The following is a 23,890-nucleotide window of genomic DNA, read 5'->3' on the forward strand; positions in this document are numbered from 1 at the left end:
TAGCAGCACGGGAAAACTTGAGGTGGAACTTAGAGTGTGGAAAGAATTGGGAGACTTTGCAGGACTTTGCTTTTGAAGAGGCTGAGGAAACAAAAAAGTATGAGAGTGGCGGATGAGGAGGATGGAAATACACATTGTGATGTTGTAGGCTTTGCACTGGGAGATGTGATGGTCTCATAAGATGTCTCACATCTGGATGCCTTTTAAGTTTAGCAAGACTTCTGCCATACTTTCCTTTCACAAGACTGTTTGACAAGCCAGCCCTTCTTCTACACATATGGAATCCCTACACTTAAATTTAATTAGGACACGTCTTCAATTCAGAAATGAACAGAAACAGATTAGGAGCAACAAATTAATGTTGTCTGGCACGGAACTGACAGTCATTGAAGATAAGAGAATTTTGACGTAAATGTTAGTGTGGAAGTGGGCAAAAAGACCCTGATTTTATTCCTTGATACATATCCTGTTGTCGTGGTTTAGCCCCAGCCAGCAACTAGGACCATGCAGCTGCTCGCTCACTTTCCCTGTCCCCCATTAGAGTAGGGAGAAGAGGGGAAAGGAAAAAAACAACCCAAACAACCACCAACCTCCAAACCCTAGTGGATTGAGATAAAGACAGTTTAATAGAATGATAACAGAAAAGGAAATAATAATGGTAAAAGAATATACAAAATAAAGTGGTACAATGCAGTCACTCTCGCCACCCATACGTTACCCAGCCTGTCCCAAGCAGTTATTGTGGATCCTTGTCCCCTGGCCAACCCCCTTTTATATACTGAGCATGATGTCAATGGTATGGAATATTTCCTCAGCCAGCTGCTTCTGCTTATGCTCCCTCTCATCTTCTAAGGGAAGCTGAAAAAAGTCCTTGACTAATATAAACATCACCTGGCAATGACTAAACCAATTATTGATGTTCCTTTCATATCAAATCTGAACCACAGCAGCCACAAGGGAGAAAATTAACTCTGTCCCAGCTGAAACCAGGAGACCGGGTAGCAGGAGGTTTTGATGTGGCACAAAATTGTAACATTGCTTCATTATTATTAACAGAAATGGCAAACTTTACATTCAGATACATTTTCATAAGATATAGAAACTGTTTGACTTTAAATATCCATAGAGCTGTTATATCAAGCTCCTATCAGTTCTGTTGTTGTTTTTAAATACTGTCTATAGGGTGAAAGCAGAAATCATGTTAGGAACGCTTGTGTTTTATAATCAAGGAAACATAAAATTGATGCTAGAGCTGTAGAACAACCTTTACTAGTAGTAAGCTCTTTTAGAGAGGAATAAAGGCTGTGGAAAATGTAAGGGGAAAAGTTTTCTGGGATTTGATGGACCGTGAACTTGTCATGAAGAGGACAGGGCTCTCTTTTCAGGCTCACAATCATTAGTGAGACTCCAGCGCCCCCAGTGTAATTTTCTAAGTAGTAAGTTTTCATTGCCATCTCTATGACCTTTTTTTGTGGTGTGTTTTTTTTTTTTTATTTGCCATTTCATCAGTACTAGTACAATCAAAGGAAAAACTAGACAAAAATTGGAGAGGGGAAAGGAGACTCTGCTTGTGTTTGGGGATAAGCTCAATTAGTAGAAAAAAAGTTTTTGTGGTTTTCTTTGAATGCTTTTTGTTGTCTTAAGATAACACTTAAATGGTCACTTCAACAGACTAATGTTGTTTAAAAGAGAAATCAAATGGGATAAAAGTCTGCAAATGCGAGCTAGAGATTCTATCTGTGAGTAGATCCCTATGCATTCCTCTTGGGTGAAAAAGACAAAACAGTCGGAAAAGCAAATTATTCCTGTAATTCTTTTTTTTCAGTGCTATAGCTATGGCTAATGCAGTCAGTAAGGACAGCAAATGGTGGTTTGGTTTCATTTTTGGAGAGGAAAGTGTTCATATATGCAGACTAAAACAATGAAAAAATTCCTTAGTGTTTTTCTAATTACAAAATAGATTCATTTTAGTATATGATTGTTACATAAGAATCTGTCTTAAAATATATAATATACTAATCAAGGTAGGCAGTAGCTTTTTTCGTTTGTGTTTGTAATTAAGTAATTAAAAGAGAACAAAGATAAGCAAACACCATCTACTGTACAAGGCTTCAGGATTCTAAAAGTCAGGCAGTACAGGTAACATCTCTGCACTTAACAGAGCTAAAATGCATTAAATAGAGCATTCAGAAAAGCCGAATGCTCTATAGAATGGTGCTGAATGTCAGTTAAAGTATAACTTGGGTAGGACAAAGAAAAGCAAGTCTGCAATATTATAGTAAATATAATAATGTTGGCCTCTCTTTAGAAGATAAAAAGAGGAGGAACAAGGCTTCTCAGGATTTTTAAATAATTGACAGTTGGGTTTTTGACGGCTGTTGCCTCAACAGCTTTCTCTCAAGGGTACCTGTTTTTATGGAGTTTGTCTCTGTAAACATACTGCTTTGTACTGCCCCCCACTGAAATTAATTTTTTTATAAAGGCCAATTTATTTTATTTAGTTGGGATCCTTCTAGAGTTCATCAGAAAAATAACACCAATGTCAAAATTCGCTTAATACTCATGAATAACATCTCTTAAGTGTGAGCACGTCTACCAGTCTATTACACTAAAAACTGAACTATCACGCTGGCTTTTCAAGTCTTAACACATTTACTTTAGGTTCAGATGAATATTAATAGGATATATTCAGATAAACAAGTTTGTTATGGAGGAGCTGACAGTGTATGACTTATGCCAGTCATTCTTCACTGGGGCATAAATGCATGAAGTTTAACTAGATGTTCGTACAGCTCAGTCTGCCCCTCTTCCTCCATCACACCTCGTACTGACTCTCACGCGCGTTATGTTTGCTCGTGTTTCATTTCCCTACTGAGAGGGTTAGTCACTAATGACAACTGACTTAAAAGGTGTAGGATCACTTTTTGGCTCAGCAGTTTCACAAAATTACACCGAAAGTTTGTAATGTAACTGAGTTGTAAGTGATGACGTGACTCTGAAGGGGGGGGGGGGGGGCTGGCTTCAACAGGATCAATTTGAAGCCTGCATTTTTCGCTGCAGGGAAAAAATGTCCTGTGCATACTATCTTAAAGCATTGATCTATGTCACTCCTAAATTGTAAACAAGTAGTGCAATTTTAAAAACAATACTACATTTTCTTCATTTTTTTCCCCCACTAATTCTTTCCTAATCAGGTTTAATGGTTTACTGTAATGTTTCAGTTAGCGGATCTTCCTGCTGGGGTTCAGTGATACTAAAACAGTCAAATTTGTCTTCATGACAAAAATGGACCCAATGCTAGAAACTGACAAAATAAACTGTCATCGGTCTGGTCATTACATCTTTTGTGACTTCATGTTATGTTTTCATTTGCTTATGTCTTCCAGTGATTGGTCACTGTGAGAAAAGTCTGGGGAAACATAAGCTACGAAGCTCTTTCACTGTAGACTGATGTTTAGAAGATAAGTTTACTGAACATTATTGGACTGCTGTATGCTTTTGAATTTTTAGTATTTTTGGCGACGTATGGACTCATCGTTGTTGAAGTACTTTTTACTTTTTCAGGACAGTTGGACTGAAGGAAGGAAACCTATAATCCAATTAATAGTTCATATTTAGTAGACAAAATAAAAATTCTGTTGACATTATTTTCGAAAGGTCAGAACAGAATACCAAAAGTGTTCTTTGCAACAGGGACCAGTTATTTAGGCTTTTTGTGGAGTAAATTTAATAATGTTTAACAAAGAATTTTTTGACTAACCTATGAAGAAGACTTATAGTTAGCGATTCTATTAATGTACATCTATACTGATCATCTTAAGTGACCAGGGTAAGACCTGTGCTTTTATCAAATCTACTGACATCAAAGCAATCTTTGGCCTGACTTCTAAGACAAAGAGCAATGGGGTGGGTTTGGTTTATTTTGTGTTGACTCTAGTAAGCTACTCGGAAAACATTAATAGTATGGTATTGTAATTTTGTTGCATATACGATTACATACTCTTTCATTAGTTATTGGAAGAATAGTAAAAACACAGCTGAAAAGTAATTAGTTTTAACTGACTTAATCCCACAAGGATGTCCTATTCTGAATGTGAAACCTGCAGGTCTGGGCACGCATTTCCACATGCCAAGGGAGTTGTTACTTGGAATTACATATAAGAAACTTATTTGCCAAAGATATGAACCCTGACTAACAAGCACATTCAAGGCTTTGAGCTCATTCCCTGCTGTTCAGTCCTTAGACTGGTATCTGGCTTACTTTGTACTTTTGTGGTGTTGGGTTTCTGCGATTGCTTCACTGGGGTATAAAAACAGGACACAGCTGCTATGTCAGCCCTGAGCTCTGATGCTGCTAGCCAGTTAAGATCAGCATGTGTTTGGTCTGCAAAGATAATAAGTAGAGAACAGTGTTTTGTGTGTGCACTCATGAGTTTTAACTCTTGTTTCAACTTGAGGATGATCATACTTTCATATAGGGCTCAGCAGTAGTATCCGAACACAAATTCATACAGCTTTTATTAACAAAATTCTTATTTATAGGAAATTAATGTCTGTATAAGACTGAACAGCAGTGAATAGATCTAGAAAGTTAAGATATGGCATTTGCATTTAAATAAAAGGAAGCTGCAAGGTTACTTTTATCTTCGAAATGGAACTTAGCTTTGCACAAAGCAAAGATGTGCCATGGAAGATGTCATGACTGGTTATTAAAATGGCTTCTTTGCAGTAGCTGAACCGAATGTTCTAGGTGACTTCAGGTTGGACAGCACGTCAAGAAGGGATGGTGCTCTAAGGTAGAGCTGTAGATATTAAAGACTTTGAATTTTGATCTGTTACAGATAAACTGGAGTGAGATTCCCTGATTCCCTGTGAGTATTTTCTTCACTTGCATTTTGCTAGTCTGGCAGTCCTGATGGGAAGTGTTAACCTGTGCTGCAATTTTTTGTTGAGGGACATCCAAGTTACTTGTTATGAGGAGCGGGAATTAACTTGGATTTCAATTTTTGAAGGAAAAACCTTGAGTTACCTGAAGACTTAAATAACACTTGTTATGGGGTTTGTTTTTGTTTTTTTTTTTTTTTTTCTTTGCCCCTCATGGAGTTCACCATTGCTGTTGGTGGTAGATTTCAACTTTAAATGCTGAATTCTGTTTGAAACTGTCTTTTGCTGAATTCTTATTAGGGGTTTAGACTTCCAGGTTAATGCTTTTTTGTGGCAGAAGACCGAAAGGCACAACACAATTTTCTAGTCTGTTTTAAACGCTGTTCTATGAGAAACTATCAACAATTTATACAGGAATAAGAACTTCTGAAATCTGAACCTATTAGGTTGTACTGATAAATTTAAAGTTATTGATATTTCTTGGACTTTGGAACACAAAATTCAGGTAAAATTTCCTCAGTTGAAGGAGATAGCATCTGTGCTTTTGATGTTCCTTTCATGCCCTGTGTAAATGAGTACAAAGTGCCTCTTGGGCATAGACACATAGAGCAGAAATAAAACGATCAAAAGGTTCTCTAGCTCTCAGATGGCTAATTCTTTTTCTCTGCGTGAAAAATTGTAAGAAATTCAAATTCCTGTGGAAAATACTTTTGTGTACTCCCATTCTGAGTACTCTTGTAATCTCCCTAAATTATGCGTGTATCAGTATGCTATATATTTGTTTCGTGCCTTGATACTCAGCTTGCTTTTCTGAAAAATAAACTGTATGACAAGTTAATCAAAAGGAAGTGTAAAGGAAGTGCTTGTTGTGTGCCTTATACACAATGCAAGCTGTTCAGGAGAAAAGATGTAGCTGAGAGCAACTACCAGTCAAGAGAAATAATAACCAGTAGAGGTTTCATTTCTAATCCAGTTCTATTCCTAGAATTAATTTTTAAGTTATTATATCAAGGAAGGGAAAGCATGATATTTACATGGGTTACTAGGCTCAGATATTTGGTTTGACTCAAATTTGTTTTGTCGTGCTGTAAGAATCCAAAAGGAATAATTTTTTTTTTAAACTGTGATTTTTTTTCATAGGGACTTTTAAGCACAAAACTCCTCAAAAGCACTTAGAAAGCTTCTACAGCCAGAACACTTCTACAGTCTTCACATCAGGCTTCCTTACAAAATAGAACGAGTTTGAATTCTATAGTTAAGTTATGGAACTAAAATATTGACTGAACCAGAGCTCCTCCTGTGAAACCTTAGAAAGACCATATTTATTATGTTCTTTCAAGTTAATTGCTGGAAATGCTTGTTTCTAATTGTGACCTTAATTCATGGCTTTCTACCATCCCCAATGTCTGTCTTTCAAATTATATTAATAAGATTATACGCACCCATGATTAGAAAGTAGGAAGGATTCACAATCTAACTTCTACTTTTTGTGTCATAAGAAAGCTAATCTTGTCTGAATAGGAGCTAGACTTCTATAGAATATCTAAAAAATTCCATGGAACTTGAAATGAAACTGTTGTGACAGTGTTATAGGCGTGACATATGTGACTACAAAGAAAGGTCCTCTCAACCACCTGACTGAATTGGGGAAAAATAGGTCCCACATCAAGTGAAATAGCTAGTGGAATGAAACCATTTAGATTGGTAACTGTCCATACACAAAAGACGGCACAGTTTCTGTGTTTCAAAAATGGGTGGGCTGGGAGTGCCTACTGTTACTATTTGACACCAAAGAGGTATGCCGCGTGCAGTTCTGTTTTCTCTACCTATGCATGTTTATTTGAAAGCAAAGATGGCAATGAAACACTTAACTGCTTTTTCAGATTAATAAGAAAAAAAAAAGTAATGTATACGATATAAAATACATATATTACACATACATATCTGCTAACACAATAACTAGACTACTGTATTTCTTCTTTCAGTACCTATTTTTTTCTTGTGCTGTCTATTTTGGTATTGATTTTTTTTTTTTTTTTTTTTTAAATTTCAATCTTTGCATCATAGAACTGACTTCAGTAATTCTGTTTAGATGATACACTTCTGGTAGAATTCTTGGAATCAAACTTATCAAATTGCTTTTCTAATGACAGTTTTCCTTTGGGGTGCTAGCTGGTGAGTTTGTGCAATATGTTTTAGAAACCACATTGCTTTCTCTGGGAAATGGTTTATTCATATAGCAATAACCCAAACACATTTTATTGTCAGAGATTGCATAAAATTCAGTTGTGGTGCCTCTGCAAACTTTCTGTACAAAGAATGAAAATGTGTCTGCTGAAAGATCATGACTCATTGGTATTGGTAATTACACAGCTTTTATATGTTTAAGCATCAAAAATGTGCTCTACTACCTAAAAATGACAATAGCTTTCATCTTATCTCATTGTCATAAAGAGTATTTCAATAGATTAGGAAGATGGTGATGAAGGAATTCTGCTGAATTTGTAGATGTTGAGAAAGTTCATGAGATATTTGTACTATTATCGACCAGAGTGTGTTCAGATCGGATAACAGCTTTTCCATTGAGAATATGAACAGGATAGAAGGTCCAAAAACTTATTTCAGGCATTATTAAGGCTTACCAGCGTATGGTACTGCCATAGATCATATTTTAAGATGATGTGATGTGCTATACCAATTTTTGTGTGTCAGAATTTTTACAGATCCCTTTGGAAAAGTCATTGGAAAAATCTGATTAGCTTGATTTATTGCTATTTCAATAAGTACAGAGCTCATGTTATTACAGTATATATTATTTAGTTTCTTTTTCTTCCATGCTCCCTCTACATTCACAGAATCTAACTTAGCCTGATACCTTAAAACAAACTCCTCCATTTTCAAATATAGCTGTTTCAATTTGAAAATGCCACTGGTGAATGAAATATTGTAGTCTTATCTGAATGTTTTATATTTGTAGTGATATTCCAGTAATAATAATAATCTTGGACTATTCCATATGACTTTCTTACCCCGACGCATTCACTGGAATGCAAAATCAGTGGGTGATTGCTTCCCTAGATGTGTGTGTAAAGTCTTGCTAAGAGATTAATACTGATTCTCTTTAATCTGCCCTTTTTTAGATTCAAATCTGTTTGAGACAGCAAATTTGATAGTATTTTCATACCAGTCCATGGGCATCTCTCGCATATTTGCAGCTTATAGGTTATTCTTAAGGGAGCAGAGGGAAAATGGTTGAACCTTTCTCAAAAGTGTTTTCTTCTGTAGCAAGGTAACACCTATAAAGCTCACTAGATAAATTAAAAGTTATTTATTCTGAATGAAGATAAACCCAATGTAGTTATTGGTCTTACGTAGTACCCTGAAAGGTGAAGAAGTGTGTGTGGGGGGTGCCTATATGGACGTTTCTCTTGGTCAAATGTCTGAGAGGGGTGGGCAGGGGTGGGTGTGTGTGCTAGCAACAGACAGAACTGCCAAACAGTGATGCTGTTAAAAGATAAAACCATCAGATTATAAAATAAGCGGGCAATTACAAAGAGACTTTGGAAACAAAGGCATCTGCTTTTAGAAGTATGAAAGAAGCAGAAAAAGCATGAAAATATGCAGCAATCATGAGGGACCTTGGATTGAGAAGATAGCACGGCACCTGTCTAAGCCTGGACTGACACTGGCATAAATTGCCCCACTGGCACATAACCTCTACCTAGGCCAGGAAGAGCATCCTCCCCGTAGGATACTGCAAACAGCCTGCATCCAGCTAAAGGAGCGACAGGGCAAGGTGCCAGCAGCAGGGACACGCATCTGGGTTGAGTGTATGCGGCCGTGGTGGCTTTCTCATCAGCATTTGTGTTAGCAGGTTGCAGGGAGCAGCAAGGGTACACGTAGAGCTGCAGCAACTGTAGTTCCAACAGGACATGTGTGTGAATGGGGGAACCTGCACCCCTATGCGTGGTGCAGGGAACGCCTATGACTGCATATAATGTGAGGGGGTCAATATTACAGCTTTTGGGGATTAGTTATTGAAGGGTCCTTAGGAAATTAGTAGATGTATGTTAATACTTTGTAGTTTTCTAATATTGTGGTTTATGCCTTGTATTGCTTATATTGATCCTGAACATATACTTCATGCACTACTGATTAAGTGTTGCTAATAAATCAAACTGATAATGAATTGATTTGTAGGTTTTGAATTGAGTAGTTTTTCCATGAGACAAGGTAGTTAATATTGATTAGCACACTCAAAAGTTTTAGGAGTATTCCAGCAACAGTTGAAGTGCAGTTAAACCAGCTTGTTGATATTTCCCTATCATTCTCCCTTGTGACTACTCTTTTTTTTTTTTTTTTTTTGTGGTGTGGTTTTTTTTGTTGTTGTTTTGGGGTTGTTTTTTGTTTGGGTGGTGGCTTTTTTTTTTTTCATCACAGCTGCAAAAAAACCCAACCGTTACTTCATTAGTGACACCCATGGAATGCCAGGTAAATTCCAGATCTTCATCACAAGCCTGCAGTTAAACAGTCCTTGTCCAGAAATCAGTTAAATGTTATTGTATTTTATTTGTACTTCTGACATGAGGATTTAGTGTTTAAAAAACAAATTAACAACCAATGAATCAAAAAAACCCCACTAAACACTCCCCCCCTCCCCCCCCCCCTCACTTAAAATATAAAAAACACCCCAATCCTACCTGTTGTTTTCAAATCCAGTTGCCTGCCTTGGGCAGCTGCTCCTCATTCTACCCATAATTGCTTGGCATTCTACGTATCTCTTGGGGCTTCAGTAAAATTGCATGCAGAAGGCCTAAGTGGTCACAAGGGTCTATTCTGGCTTTAAAAATATAAGAAATTACTGACTCCTGAAGGTTGCTAAGCCCGTTCAGTTTCTACTGAATGAGTTGGAGTTGAATGTACTAAATCCTTTGTAAGGGAGCACTTTTTATAAAGAAGCCTTCAAAGATTTAATATGCTATAAAAGGTGAGGTTGAATCTGCTCTGATTAGCACCTGTAAATGAGCTTGAACTGACTGCAGTGATCAGATACCGATAGCCCCCTTCTGTACAAAAGTAAACATAATTAGTCAAGAAGTAATTTCCTGGATGGGTGTAGGCTTTCAGAGTTTGTTCTTTCTTTATGTATCACCGGCTTCAGTGGAAGTTCCTGTCATGCTGAAACTCCAGAAACCAGCATTTGGCATTATCTGTTAATCCTACACCTACAAAAGACAGCAGCAAAAATTCCAGTTGACTGCAGTCAGTTTTGAGTTGGGATCTAGATCAGATTAAATGGTCTACGGTACTTTTTAAATGTTAATGGCAAGAAGTGCATGATTTGTTTTTCATATCTGTGTGAAGGGTGAGGTATGGGAAAGAGAGAGAGCGCGGACAGTTTTGGGGTTTTAATCTGCGTAGAAAGTTGCATGTTCAGGGTGTCTCAGAGACCTTCTGATGTTTGCAGTTCATGAACTGAATTATAACTATATTTCTAGGGCTTCTTCAGCCATATGTTAACACCCAGTAGCTTGTGGTTATTTTCCAGTTGATGAACTGGTACCGAACCTGAATTGTGCATGTTTGAGTCTGTAACTTACTTGGCTTACTCCATTATAAAACTCAAACTGGTGACATAGAGCAGGTCAGCTTCCTGGAAATGCTTCCCGTGGAGTTTTTCTAAACAGCTACTTTCTTATAGGTGAAACATTATGCGGTCTTTAAATAGTGAACAGGTGAATCATGCTCACCCTGTGATCTCATAAAGGTCTGAATTCCTTCATTAAACACAAGCTGCAATAAAATTGCAACATTACAATTACATGGAAAATTATATCCTCATAACAATGATAGGTGTGATATTAAACACAGGGTCTCCTGGGAATGGGCACTGTAGATCCTGGATTCTGACATAATGTCATAATGTCTTCACTCAAGAGACCTATAGCAGGAGCAAGCTGATCCATGGGCCCTGTCAAAGGAGGGGGGGGAAGAGACTTCTCCCTCCCTCACCCCCAAGATTATCAAGTGTCCTGGTTAGAATGACGACAACTTGAAGTGCACTGGTGTGCAGGGAACAAGAAGCAAGAGAGTTGATTTTTGCAGAGCTGCTAGGTGACCAGGTTACCAGTTGAAATTAACTGGCCGTGTGCTCTATTATTTCCTGATTTCAGGCAGCTGTGAGTTCTGGGGGTCTTTGTAATGTAGCCTGCTCAACCTCAGGGAAACGCTAACAATTCTGCTTTGGCTACTGCTGCTCTTTCAAAGCTGTTTTTTAAGTACTTGTTATTTATTGAAATAAATGCCTATAAGTGGAGACCCACCTAGAAAGTTCAAATTTTAAAAATGCATTAGAATAAAACAAGTGTTATGTTGCAGTTTGTTAAAGCCATTGTTTTTCCTTTGAGTATACTTTTAGGTGTTATCAGATTTTTCATGTAGTACTTAACATGGAGAATGCATTTGTCAAATTAAATACTGTTGCTGTTTAAATATTTGAATGAATCTTAATCGAAGAGATACTATATAGTATGTATTCATATTTTAAATATGTTTGAACAGTAATTATACATACACGTATGTATACAGAATACATATATATCCATAAAAATCTTAGCATAAATATTATGTTTTTAAACAATTGTAAGAAAGGAATGGATGTCTCAGTTCATCATTGAAGATCCACCAGGTGAAAAGTCCCGCTAGTTCTGAGTAACTGCTGTCTGGGTCAGATATAACTTGACAATCAGACAAGAATTTGCTGTCTGGTAGATGCATGTATTAAGAATACTTTGATTCATAGCTTTGTTCTTGTAATGACTTACAAGCCACATGGTAAACTTCAATTCAGAATTTTCCAGTGATGTGTGGTGGGTGGGTTGGGTGTTTTTTGTTTGGTTGGTTTGGATTTTTTTTTTTTGGTTCTGTTGTGGTGTTTGTTTTGCAGAATTATTCAAGGCAGATTTTTTCAGAAATACATATTGGTATCAAATAATGTTCAGTTTGTGGTTCTCAGAGACAAGGGGACAAAGACTTGGATCATAATCATCAGTATTCTGGGATGCGTAAACTGTTCTCTCTATTCCTTTCTTTTTGTAGGGGAGTGATTTGAGGGGAAGGGATTGAGGAAAGTGAACTGTTTCTAGCATATCTTCATATATCAAAAAGCTGTGGCTTCAAATAATTTACAGTATATCAGCACAAATTAGTGAGAGACACTTGCCCTCTGCTTAGTTATCTTAAATTAGGTTTAATATCGATTTTGATGGTGGACATAAGCTGTTTGGACCTGAACTATTTTCAGAAAATGTCTCTAATCAACTAATAAGCTTTACTGTTAGAAATGTGTTAGATCAAAAAAGCTTTAGAACTGATAAAATTTATTTGATGAGAGTTGACCTTTCTGTACTGGCATGTCTATATCAGTCTTTTCTGAATTACATATTCTTTAAAACTTATAATATTTTTTTTTTTTTCTTCCAGGAATGTCTCCCAGTAGTTTTTTCTGTTTGACAGCAGTTCTTGTAACTACATGATACCACATGACAACAATAATAATAATTCACCATTATTTGGCTGTATACGTTGGAAGAATTTGAAAATTGTTTCCTGATTATATGGAGACAACTTTCAAAATCAAGTTTTATCTGATATTTCTTTTGCCTAATAATTGCATAAAGTTATTGCTTGTTATTGAGTAAACTCTGTTACTAGAATAGCTTTGAGAAATGTACAAAAAAAGAACTGCAGTCTTGTCGAACTACATGCTATCTAGAATTTAAATGAATCCAAATTTGAGTCATATGTTTTTAATTCTTTTACTGTGTCACAACAAACAACTGCATTTTGAATGTGACATAGCTGCAGAAACTCTCAAATAACAAAACATCCCCAACCAAAAAGCCCTGTAATGATAAGTTAGTCACTTTTGACGGTTATCTGAGCCACCTTCAAAGTGAAGGGAAATAAGGCTTTATTTACATAAAACAAAGTAAAAATAAAAATTAAAAAAACGTCAAAAGGTAGGTGCTCTCCCAAGGGCGGAAGCAAGAGTCGAGTGGACACCATATTTTCTAGAAAACTGCATCAAGTTAAGAAACCCATGAAGTTAACTTTGAATTTATTCTGATATCAAATGAGTCACACTTTCACTTGAGATAGTGGAGAGTATGTTTCAGTGTAGATGAGTTTGCTCAAGAGAAATAATACACTGAAGGATATTCTGCTTTGCTGATAAATTATAACTTTGACTCTAAGAGCTGCTGGTGGAAATGGGAATGTTCAACTTTTTGTTAGTACAGCACATCAGGTAAAATTTCTCTGGGAATGGAGGGAAATTTTTTGTGTGCTGCCACAGGTACATGCAGGTACATTGTAATTACTGGACTGCTGTGTTCAGATAAATGGGAGATAAAATACCTGTGATTTAATCCTCTGAGAACAAGATGGTTCTTCCAAGTCCAGTGGTAATACTTCATAGCTTTTCACCTGTTTTGAAAGCAGGGTTTTCTGAAACTGTTTAGTTGGTTACTCTTTATATTGGATAGTGTTTCAGGCTTCAGTAAGAGTTCAAGGCAGTGTAGTGGTGCTGCATGTGCTTCAAACACGAGATTTTTGCTTTAAAAACCATATATTATAAACATTTATCAAGGAATACTCTGTATTAGAGAATACATGTATCCTTATGCTTTTCTTTCTGTTTCCTCATTTGTACTAAATTCTTTCCCTTATGGTCTCAGTTTTTCTTTTTTATATCGTCTCTACAAGTATATTTTTTTTCCTGATACTTTACATCCTTTATTCAAGCCTATGCATTCTTTCCTATGTTGTACCAGTTTTGTAGGTTTTCTGTGTCTCCTGTTCTTGGGATATATAGCTGTCAAACGGTCTGTGGTTTCTCATCCTCCATTGGTAGCTGCTTTGATGCCCTTGTTTTCAAAGCTGAAACCTCTTTTCTGGATCCTGTGACCTTCAGAAAGCATTTGTCTCGGCATAGAGAAGTGAGCTTTTTTTTTTTTCCCCCAGTCAATTGATAAATAAGAGTTCAAATAAAGTAATAATGTGCCAATAGATGAAAAAAGAGTACGAAGCACTGCCTATGATTTCACTCGATTGTCATTGGGATTTTCCTAGAAAATTAGTGGAGGCTAAAACTATGTAATGAGAAAGCATCCTTCTGTATTACTCCCTGCAACTTTACCAGGTGAAATGAACTTACAAAAATTGCACATGGGAGAGATCCTGTTCTGGCTTAGCCCCAGCCCACAACAAGGAACCATGTGTCCACTCTCTCACTGCTCCCTCTGGCTGGGATTGGAAGGAAAAATCAGAAGAAAAAGGCAAAACTCATGGGTTGGGATAAAGACAGTTTAACAGAACAGCAAAGGAAGAGGAAAACAGCAACAATAATACTGATAAAAAAGTATACAGAAACAATTAATATGTAATTCAACCACTCACTGTCTGGAACCCAAATTGCCCAGCCCACTCCCAGTTGCCCCCGCAGCCAACTCCCCCAGCTATATACTGAGCAGGAGGTCACATAGTATCCAATACCTCTTTGTCTAGTTTGGGTCAGCTGTCCTGGCTGTGTCCTATCCAAGCTTCTTGTGAAAATTAACCCTGTCCCTGCTGGAACTGGGACACATCCGTACCCTGTAGTGGAATATGCGAATCACAACCTCTGTATGTCCAAGGCTTCTGAAACTAGTGGGATAGTTATAACTGATTTCTTTAGAGGCTTATTTTACTCTGTTTCCAACTTTGGTATACACATATGGTAATGGTGAATCATAGAATGGTTTAAGGTGGAAGGAACCTTGCAGATCATGTAGTTCCAACCCACCCTTCCATAGGCACAGACACCTCCCACTAGAGCAGGTTGCTCAAAGCCCCATCCAGCCTAGTTTTGAACACTTCCAGGGGTGGGGCATCCAGAGCTACTTTGGGCAACCTGTTCCAGTGCCTCACCACCCTCAGAATGAAAAACTTCTTCCGAATATCTAATCTAAATCTACCTTCTTCCAGTTTTAATCCATTCCCCCTCATCCTATCACTACATGCTCTTGTGAAAAGTCCTTCCCCAGCCCTCCTGTAGGCCCCCTTTAGGTACAACAGCCACAACAAGGTGTCCCTGGAGCCTTTTCTTCTCCAGGATGAACAACCCCAACTCTCTCAGCCGCTCCTCCTCACAGGAGAGGTGCTCCAGCCCTCTGATCATTTTTGTGGCCCTCCTCTGGACCCGCTTCAACAGGTCCATGTCTTTCCTGTGTTGGGGGCTCCAGAGCTGGACACAGTACCCCAGGTGGCTTCTTACCAGAGCAGAGTAGAGGGGCAGAATCGCCTCCCTTGACCTGCTGGCCACATGTCTTCTGATGCAGCCCAGGATACAGTTGGCCCTCTGGGCTGTGAGCACACATTGTTGGCTCATGTTGAGCTTCTCGTCAATCAGCACTCCCAAGTTCTTCTCCTCCGGGCTGCTCTTGATCCATTCCCTGCCGAGCCTGTATTTGTGCTTGGGATTGCCCCAACCCAGATGTAGGACTTGGCCATGTTGAACTTCATGAGGTTGGCATGGGCCCACCTCTCCAACCTGTCCAGGTCCCCCTGGATGACATGCCTTCCCTCTCGTGTGTCTACCTCACCACTCAGCTTGGTATCTTGTGAACTTGTGTCCTTTTAAAGTCATTAAATTCCTGATGGTAATGTGATATTTTTTTTTAGAAAAAAAAATATTTTCCGTAAAATGAGAGTAATGTGCATAATAGGGTCTATTTGTAATCAGGATTACTGGTATTAGGAGCTAGCAGACATATTGTCATTAAACAGAATAGATAGTGGTCTCTAAAAGATTTACTATTCATCGTAGTTTGAATGACTTAATTGTGGGTTCAGGGGGATATGTGATTAATTTATTCTTGCTAGGATAAATTTTGTGAGGAGAAATTTAAAGTGGAACCGAAGACTTTTAAAAATTATGTTTGTGTTGCACTTCCAATAATCTTTAATGCCAGGAGCCCATGATCCTACAATGGGAGAACAGTGATGGCTACCCTCAGGAGGATGCTAATGTCCTCTGAAGGTAATGAAGCTAAGTACCGGCACCCCACTACCAGATCACAGGCCCCCCAGGCCTGATAACACAAAAAGGCCAAAGGAACTGATCAGACTTTCACTGCCCTATTTTGCCTGTTGTAAGGAATAAGGAAAGCTAGCTTAAATAACACCTTTTCCTGCACTAATGTGCTGGGAAAGATGAGAAAGCAAAGGATTTTAAGGCAGCGATCTGAGACTTGTGAAGCTTGCCCAAACAGGGGACGGAGAGTTCAACCAAAAGGTTAATTTAAAGCAACTGTGAGGCTTAATTTTACAGTCTCTGCATTGTTAGGGGGAGAAATCAGTTTAGCAGTAGATTCTTGGGGATGAAATGCAAGATCAGACCTTCTGCAGTTAACCTCTGTTGCAATCATTTTCAGTAGTACACAGTTTTATCAGGATCTAACAAGTAGCAATATTTGTACAAACACTTGAATACATGTGGAGTCCAGGAAGAAATGTATTTTTGAATCAGACTATTACCCTGGTAAATGCCCAGGGAAGAGAGATCAGTTTGAGGTGAGAATAATCAAGGGGTCTGTGTGTATTGCATCTTGTGACTGTCATCCAGGGTACCGTGCAGCTCGTGTGTTTTAAAGTGATGCTAAGCACTCATTTAATTGTGTTGGAATTTTAAACTGTGATTAGCCTTCAATATTAGAGTAGAGTAGCTGAGCAGACGTTGGAGAGAGGTGTTGACTGAAAGGAAAGTGTCACTTAGTAAAAGCAGGTGCAGTAACAGCATCAGAAGAGATGCTGGTTAGTATGCATGTCGTTGGTGACTAGTTAGTTTCTCAGAGGGTATTGGTAAGACAGCTGAGGAAGCACGTGTGACTGGCTATGCTTTTTGCTAGCGTGTCACAAGAATAGTTTCCTTGTACCTTCCCCATTCCTTTTATATTGTGTGCCATTTGTAGGCCATAAATATGCCTCATTATTCTTTACCTCTTTCTCTTGGGACAGTCTATGTGAAAGGGCACAGCTTCTAGACATTCAAGGTTCATAATTCCAAATTAGCAGCAATCTTTATGCACATTGTTCTATTTCTATCACTAAGGGAAACTTGAGTCATGATTATATGAAGTGAAATCTCGGGGGTTTTTACTGTAACAGACTTTGGATGTTGTTGTTAATGTAAAGAATTATTATGTATGAATAGTAATTGCACTTTAATTTCAATCAAAAAATGCAAAACATGTCTATAATCATGCCAGTACTGTGGCAGAATCTTGGTTTATGCATTTCTGTTAAACTGTTTTGTCTTATTCAAAACCCTAGCGCTTACATCAAGAATCACTACAATCTTTTTATTTGTAAGGGGACATTAATATTTACTAAAGGTGTACTTCAGTCAAAATCCTGAATCCAAATGTCAAATTTTGGAAACTTCAGGTTTTGGTTGTTAAATTTAAATGACAGTAAATTAAATGGAGTAAACAAAACTGTACCTGAACTCGAAGCTCCATGGCAACTAAGCATGCTGCAAAAATTTAATGAGGACCAGCTACAGCATTAAAAAATACTCTAGACAAAATAGCCAAGTTGTTTTGAAAGTTACACTAGAAATTCCAAAGATACCAAAGTCAGTCAGCCAAGGAGCAAATCAATACAGCAACAGTAAGTTCTGAGTCTGGGGGCTAGATTGAGGCAGACGGGGGTTTCCTGGAGCTGGGGAAACCTAAAGAAGAGCAGAGAGCCTCCCCAGGAGCTGGCAGCTCTTGCGAGCGAGGCTTACAAGGCTTAGGTGTTGGCAGGAGCAACCACAGGGGATTTAAATGGCTCTAGGGAGTGCTAGGGACCAGGACGTGGCACATCAGGCGGGGCATAGCGTGACAGTTTGCGCAGAAGGGCATGCAGGAAGGGCACTGCAACCTGCTTATAGGTCCACAGCCCAGGGAAGTGCTCTAAGTCTCTGCCAAAATGGTGGGCACTCGCCTCACTGTTAAAACCAGTGCTCCTGCAAAGACAGCCCCTCTCTGATGCTTCCACCCAGACAGAACTGGTAAGGAGGGAGATTTCAGTACAGGTGGTAGGTTGCAGACCCTTCTTCTGGTGAAAATGTAAGTACTTGCACATGATGTGCACAGGTTGATCTGTTACGTCAGGTGGCTGAGTTACAAGAAGCAGTTAAAAGGCTGTGTGATATCAGAGGACCTAAGATGATGAAGATAGGTGGTTTTACAACCATGTTCCTGTAGCTGATACCACTGTGAATGAGGCACCCTGGTGACCCACAAAAGCAGGACTCTGCTTCAGTTGCCACCCTTCAACATCACAGCCAAAACCAGGTATGAAGCTTTAACAGCTATAGACACTCAGGAGCAAGGTCTGCCAGGAGGAACTGTGCTAGCATTACATGGTGGGTACTGTAAAAAAACAATGACGAGTGCTAGTAGTGGGAGAGACTCTCTCTTAAAGGGCACTGAGGCACCCATCTGCTGTCCTAACAGGGAGTCACGAGAGGTATGATGCCTGCTGGGAGCTAAGGTCTGAGATGTTGCCAAGAGGGTACCACAATTTGTCACGAGCACAGGCTACTATCCACTGTTGTTCTTTCATGTGGTCATGAATGATGCCACAAGCCGGAACCTGGGCAGAGTCAAGGAAGACTATAAAGCCCTGGGGGTGCAAGAGAAAAACATTGGTGCCCAAGTTATCTTTTCTTCCATTTTAGTCGGCAGAGGAAAGGGGGCAGCCAGAAATGGATGGATAACGCATATCAACTCCTGGCTATGTGGCTGGTGCCAACATGAGGGTTTTGGCTTTTATGACAATGGGATATTCTTCGATAAATACAGCTTGTTAGAGAGGGATGGAATCCACCTGGCTAGAAGAGACAAGGGAATCTTTGGCAGCAGGCTGGCCAAGTTGGTGAGGTGGGCTTTAAAATGAAGGACTTGGGGGTGGAGTTCAGGATGGCAATGCTCATGCCATCGCATCCAACTGAGGAACAAGCCAGGCCAACCAGAGCAGTGACAGACATTCCTTAGCTGACTCCCAAGATGAGAACCAGAAGGCCAGCCACCTCAAGGGTGCGTATAGCTATGGTGGATCCTTTTACACCCCTCCAGGGAAACCTGCATGCTTGATTACCTCTCCAAACTGCCCTGGAAATGCCCTCAGGAATCCCAGAACCTGGAGGTAACTGAGAGAGTCTGGAAAAAGAAAGACAATTCCCTTGGTCGAGGAGAATTGGATTAGAGACCATTTAGGCAAACTCGACACCCACAAATCTATGGGTCCTGATGGGATGCACCCACAAGTGCTGAGGGAGCTGGCAGATGTTATTCCGAAGCCATTCTTCATCTTTGAAAGGTCTTGAAGAACAAGAGAGGTGCCTGAGGACTGGAGGAAAGCCAATATTACTCCAACCTTCAAAAAGGGCAAGAAGGAGGAACCAGGAAACAACAGGCCAGTCAGCCTTACCTCCATCCCAGGAAAGGTGATGGAACAGCTCATTTTGGATGCCATCTCTAAGCATGTGGAGGAAAAGAAGGCTATTGGGAGTGGTCAACATGGATTCACCAAGGGCAAATCATGCTTGACCAATCTGATAGCCTTCTATGATGGCATGACTGGCTGGGTAGATGAGGGGAGAGCAGTGGACGTTGCCTACCTTGATTTCAGCAAGGCTTCTGACAGTCTCTCATCACATCCTCATAGGTAAGCTTAGGAAGCATGGGTTAAATGAGCGGACAGCGAGGTGGATTGAGAGCTGGCTGAATGGCAGAGCTCAGAGGGTTGTGATCAGTGGTTCAGAGTCTAGTTGAAGACCTGTAGCTAAAGGTGTTCTCCAGGGTTCTGTACTGGGTCCAGTCTTGTTCAGCATATTCATCAATGACTCGGATGAAAGGACAGAGTGTACCCTCATCAAGTTTGCTGATGACACAAAACTGCAAGGAGTAGCTGACACGCTAGAAGACTGTGCCACCATTCAGCGAGACCTGGACAGGCTAGAGAGTTGGATGGAGAGGAACCTAATGAATTCCAACAAGGACAAGTGTAGGGTCCTGCACCTAGGGAGGAATAACCCCATGCACCAGTACAGGTTAGGAGCTGACCTGCTGGAAAGCAGCTCTACAGAGAGGGACCTGGGAGTCTTGGTGGATGACAAATTGACCATGAGCCAGCAATGTGCTCTTGTGGCCAAGAAGGCCAATGATATCCTGAGATGCATTAAAAAGAGCGTAGCCAGCAGGTCGAGGGAGTTTATCCTCGCCCTCTACTCTGCCCTGGTGAGGCCACATCTGGAGTGCTGTGTTCAATTCTGAGCCCCTCAGTTCAAGAAAGACATGGAACTACTGGAGAGAGTGCAGCAGAAGGCTGTGAGGGTGATCAAGGGCCTGTAGCACCTCTTATGAGGAAAGGCTGAGACACCTGGGTCTGTTTAGCCTGGAGAAGAGAAGACTGAGAGGGGAACTCATCAATGCTTATGAATATTTAAAGAGTGAGAGTCAAGAGGATGAGGCTGGATTCTTTTCAGTGGTGCTCAGTGACAGGACAAGGGGCAATGGGCACAAGCTGTAACACATGAAATTCCATCTGAATAGAAGGAAAAAAAATCTTTACTTTGAAGGTGGCAGAGCACTGGAACAGGCTGCCCAGAGAGACTGTGGAGTCTCCTCCAGAGATATGCAAAACCCATCTGGACGCGATCCTGTGCAACTTGGTCTAGGTGAACCTGCTTTGGCAGGGGAGTTGGAGTAGATGATCTCAGAGGTCCTTTCCAACCTCTACTATTCTGTGATTCAATGATTTCTTCCTGCACCAGAAAAGGCACTCCAGTATGGACTTAGATCAGGAGCTGGTTTTATGCATGGTGGTGAAAGCATAACCTCTCAATTTCTCTTTTCCAGCCTAGTTTTTATGAATTACTGGCTTTAGAAAGAGTTAATATCGGTCAAATATTTAGATACAACATATAAACATTTAAAAGATGTTTGAAAGGAGTATTCTGTTAATAATCCAGTTGCCAGAAAGCATGGTTAAACTGAAGCTTTTAAAAAGACTGTGAGACTGTTTTAGGCTCTAAGCTTTAAGTTGTTTCACCCAAAATATTGGTGTTGTGTTATTGTTTCAAGCAGTCCTAAGAGTATCCTACCATGTGCATGGTGAAGGTGGTTGTGCTGTCTCCAGCTCATGGCTTACTGAGAACTGGCATTCTCTTGGTGAATCACTGCTGCGTAGGGTGCTGTCTGCTCCCACGTGTGACTCGAAGACCTGGAGGATAATCTCAGGCCCTTTTGCACTTCTACTGTCCTCTGAAGTGATCATACTCTGGCCTCAAATCTTTCTAGCTTGAGTCTTGCAAATTTTCTGGGATGTGCTAAGCCAAAAGTAGCTGAGAAAATTGTCAATGTAAATAATAGTTGGTTCTCTATTTTACTGAAAACTATAGCTATTTATAGCGTTTTCACTCTCTCAGAAAATTAGGCTGCAAACAGCTGAATTTTCTAAGCAGTTATGCAAACTTGTGAGGGAAACTGGACTTACTAATGCTGATCAAGTAATGAAGCAAAACAAATATTTTCTTAGGGTTTCTCAGGTTTTAGAGACATTTCAGAAATACTAATCTGACCATCCTCCAGCAGTGTTGTTCAGTTCCATATAGCATAAGTGCTCTAAGGCAGAAACTTATTTGGCTGAAGGGATGATGAGAAGGCAGCTGGGTCAGGTGGGAAGGATGGGGACTGAATCATACTGGAAATTTAGGGGCTTCTTGGTGGTGGCTCATGCTAGGACTGGAGCAGAAATTTGAGTCTTGCTGTTTCTCTGCTAAGTTCCAGCTTTCTCTGTTGGCTGAGCTGTACACTTCTGCTTCACCAACAACGAATCTTTACATTAGATACATAAGGCAAGTGTGAACTTCCATGTATTGTCCTGATAAAGCACTGGATTGATATAATTGCACCAGTCAGAGTTAAGGTAGGATCATGATTTACTTCAGATGATTCTATGAACCTTTTGTTCATCTGCACGCATAATCGAAAGTCAGCCCCCTTTGTAAATGACATTTTAAAGAGTCTGACATTTAGTCAAGGTGACCACCAGCTGGTAACTTTTCAAAAATCAATAATGCAAATAGTGGTCTGTTAGGAGAAATACCACTGTGAGGTCATCTCTAAAATAAAGCTCATTTTACTTGCATCATTGCCACCCTGCTTTGCAAAAAGGGAAAAAGTCACTGGTTTAATTAATGTGTATGCTATGTGACACTGAAGTGACTGCTTATATAGGCAGTCTACCAGTAAGAGCTGTTATTTTGCTTTGTTAGCACAGGGGAACAAATAATCTAATTTTAAGCTTTGCATCCTTGTCTTTTGTTAGCAGCAAAACTGTCAGTATAATAAATGAAAGCAAGGATGGTAACTTTGAAATGAATGGTCTGAATCATGTATCAGCAGGCATGCTGTTAATATGGTTATGCTATTTAACAAGACTGTTCCAGTCTAAGACAATAAGATATGTTGGTTTTGTTTCTAGAAGCTAAAGCCTGCGTAAAAAAAAAAGTTCCACCAAGGAAAAAGATGTAACAAGAACTATACAGTCTATAAATAATTCTGAGTTTTCCTGCTGGAAAATACTTGTTCTTCAAATAGAATTCATGTTTGAATTCCAGTTTGTACTAGTTTTTTCTAATAATTTATATATTAATGCACTACAATATTACACATAAATTTGTTTTATACCACTCTATACCTCTCTAGAAAGCCCCTTCCTGAAAGGGAGGAAGCTTTTACAGGAGTCAAATGGGAGAAGGCGTCTGTGTTAAATTCTTTAGCAGCTTCTTTTCTGGCTATTCTAGTTATGGTGAAGAAATAAGGAGCTGAGAATGACAGAATATACTGAGGATAAGTGTAAGCCAAAAAGCATATGAAACATTGTCTATCGTGTCACTAAGGGTATGTTAAGAGGAGTATTGTAAAAAATGAAATATCATATTCATATATGTGCAGTTACAGTGCATGCAGCAAAATAAGGACAGATTTTGTGCAGGAAGATGACTTGTAGTATTCCCCACCTTTTCTGAGTGGTTAATAAAATGGAGCTTTAACAAAACTGGAATACATCATAGGGCATTCAGCAGATTTTGAAAGCTGTGAAAGTTTTTATGGAGTTTTGATGAACTTCTCATTGGAGTATGTTGTAGACATGTCTGCCAAGAGTGAAAACATCATTGTTTATAATTAATCTGTTTTAAGAGTTATGTTGTATTAGTGTTCGAAAGTCTTTAAAAGATCCAAAGTTAATGACTGTTACTGTGCATCTAAGTCCTTTTGTTATAGTGTGTATAGGCTAAAAGGTTAAGAAGAAGATATATAGCTGTAATGGGAGTGTGTGAGGAAAGACAGAAAGCAGTTAACAAAACAAATGCATAGCGCTGTCCTGATTTCTCTGCCACCGTGATATTAACTTTCTGGACTGAGTGGAGGCTTTTGGGTTTTGGTTGGATTTTTTTAGTGTTTTTTTTTGTTTGTTTTTTGTTTTTTTTCTTCAAGATTTCTAAAACAGTGTAGATGCTCATGTGAATGTTCAGCTGCTTTTGTTACAAAGGCCTTATTCAGTGAAGCTCTTAAATGTCACTTTTTAAGTACCTGACTAGCTTGTCACGTTAGGCATGTGCTGAAGTAGACTGGTCAGCTTGCTCTAGCGGATGCAGAGAAAAATATATGTAAGTACATCATATCAGGAGAATCAGTGTGTACTTCTATTTCTATATAAAATACTGGGTATCTCTATGTTAACATATTATTTTGAGTCAGGAGTGTGATTTCTGAAGGAAATATTATCCTTGTTGGCTGTGCTTTGGGTGGCATCATAAAGACACGAGTCAGAGCTGGGCAGGTGTCATCAAGGTCTTATGAGTTGCTTCTGGGTTGGTATCATTCCATGACAGCATATAATACTTAAA

This window comes from Vanellus vanellus, assembly GCF_965231255.1.
Source record: "Vanellus vanellus genome assembly, chromosome: 5".
Lineage (NCBI taxonomy): Eukaryota > Metazoa > Chordata > Aves > Charadriiformes > Charadriidae > Vanellus > Vanellus vanellus.